Consider the following 592-nt stretch of genomic DNA (forward strand, 5'->3'; position numbering starts at 1 on the left):
AAGCCGCGAACTGCGCAGCCGCAGCCCGCTCCCTCTCCGGCCGGATTCTCCTTCCCATTCCCCTCCACAGCGCTGCGGTGCCGTCTGGGGGCCGTAGTCACAGAGGATAAGACTTGGGTAGGTGGATGGGGTAGCCCCACGGCCTTCTGGGAATTGTAGTTCTAGGAGGCGGGACTATCTCACTACCCCCAGATAACTGGAAAGGATGGGAGGGCAAAAGACTATAACTCCCAGCATAGCCAGCGGCGGACGGACCAGGCATTTTAGGGAGCACACAGGGCATCCCCCGACCCTTCTCTGAAATGCCTGGTGCCACAGTGCGTTCCCGCTGAGCGGGGCGACAATTAGCAGTAGCCGATTCGCCCCACATAACCTGGGTGGGTTTAGTTGTGGCCTTTTAAACCTTGAGTAAATCGGCCAGTTTGGACTGAATAAACATAGATCTTGTTAAATTTCAGATGGTTCGTTGCCGGAGCGAAAGGCCAAGTGTATGGTGAAAGCCCAGATCCGAGGGCTTACGCCACCGCTTCTTCTCCCCCAGCTACCAGAATCTGGAGGGCGGGGGAGCTGGTGACCTCACTCGCTCCCTTAG

This window comes from Terrapene carolina, unplaced genomic scaffold (genome assembly GCF_002925995.2).
Source record: "Terrapene carolina triunguis isolate 2854851 unplaced genomic scaffold, T_m_triunguis-2.0 Scaffold95, whole genome shotgun sequence".
Classification (NCBI taxonomy): Eukaryota; Metazoa; Chordata; order Testudines; family Emydidae; genus Terrapene; species Terrapene triunguis.